Genomic DNA, 1,927 nt, shown 5'->3' on the forward strand with positions numbered 1-1,927 from the left:
CACATTTCTCAATACTTAGGTCACTTTTGCAAAACTCTTCACACAATTCTCCTAACCAACTTTCAGCTTGGCAAAGCAGTTCATTTCACATTCAAAATGCACTACAACTACCAAAACACTTTATTCAGGTCTCAAATAAACTCATTCTTCCAGAACACTAGCAAAGGTTGACAGCCGACAAACACACTTTGTCACCCACAAAACAATAACCTAAAAACACTAACAACATGTAGCATTACGCAGTGTTTTCTTGTGTAAAACAAGGACACATCTCTGTTTTTAATTGCAATATATATTGTTTATAACTGCAATATATGTTACTGGAATGAATCAGACATGATGCAGTATTTGTCAATATTTTATGTTGTTTATTTATGTTTATTTTTTTGCACTAAGTAATTCCAAAATCCAAGAACACCTGTGTAGATGTTCATCCACAATGAGAATCAGCTGTGGCTGGTTAAACTGCATTTTTAGATTTGAAATATGTTTCAATAAAATATTGCTGTTGAATTTTGCTGTCTTATTCAGTTTTGCATTATGTTATTGTTTTGAACATAAGTTTAACAGTTTTGAAAACAGTATGTAAGCACGTGCAAAATGTCCTGTACGTACAAAGATTTTTGGCAGTTGTTGTGTCTGAGTGAGAAAAGAATTCATGAAATTTGAGAGATGTAGTCATTGAATGCATTTTGTGCCAAAACAATGATAATTGATCCTCAGTTTAGCCCACATAGACTTCTGTTGTGCTTACTGTGTGAAGAGTTTTGCAAAAGTGACCTAAGTATTGAGAATTGTGTCCTAGCGTCTGTAAAAAACTGTAATCAGACATGATGCAGAATTTGTCAATATTTTATGTTGTTTATTTATTTTTTATTTTTTTTGTTACTAAGTAATTCCAAAATACAAGAATTTGTACACACACCATCCTCTGATACAGATAAAAAAGTAATGCTAATCTACTGCATTTTTAGATTTGAAATATGTTTCAATAAAATAATGCTGCTGAATTTTGCTGTCTTGTTCAGTTTTGCATTATGTTATTGTTTGGAACATAAGTTTAACAGTTTTGAAAACAGTATGTAAGCATGTGCAAAATGTGCTGTATGTACAAAGATTTTTGGCAGTTGTTGTGTCTGAGTGAGAAAAGAATTCATGAAATTTGAGAGATTTAGTCATTGAATGCATTTTGTGCCAAAACAATGATAATTGATCCTCAGTTTAGCCTACATAGACTTCTGTTGTGCTCACTGTGTGAAGAGTTTTGCAAAAGTGACCTAAGTATTGAGAAATGTGTCCTAGCGTCTGTAAAAAACTGTAAAGCACAGGTTTCACCACTTGAACACAACAACTCAAAACTGATCACACTTGTGGCTAATGATGTGAGGGAACATATACAGTAAGCCAGTTCAGAGAGCACTGGTTTGTGAGGCCTGAGAGGAAGTGTTCGTGTGAGAGGTGGTCAAGGTGGTCAGCGAAGACAAAGAACAGTAATATCTGATAAATCCAAACATCAGTAGATTCACTGTGTCCACCATAATCTGAAGATTTAGAGAAGAAAACAAGGAAATTACCATTTTTTGACATTATAGTCAAACAATTATTTTCTCACATTCACTTGCATTGACGATTTTTCAATCTAGAGGTCCAGTGTGGTTTTATGGATGGGCGGGACTTACCAGCTCTATAGTATGTCATACAGTAATTGCTGTCAACATTTACATACTGTACTATAATGTCAAAAAATGGTAATTACCTGTTCTCTTCTCTAAATCTTCGGATTATGGTGGACACAGTGAATCTACTGATGTTTGGTTGTACCCTTTGTCCAGCCTCCCTCATGCTCATACCATGGACAAGAACATGGTCAATCAAGAAGCGGATGGGAGGGTGGGCATTTATAAGTCTTCTCTGGGCTGAGCTCAGG

Source organism: Garra rufa, chromosome 13 (assembly GCF_049309525.1).
Source record: "Garra rufa chromosome 13, GarRuf1.0, whole genome shotgun sequence".
Lineage (NCBI taxonomy): Eukaryota > Metazoa > Chordata > Actinopteri > Cypriniformes > Cyprinidae > Garra > Garra rufa.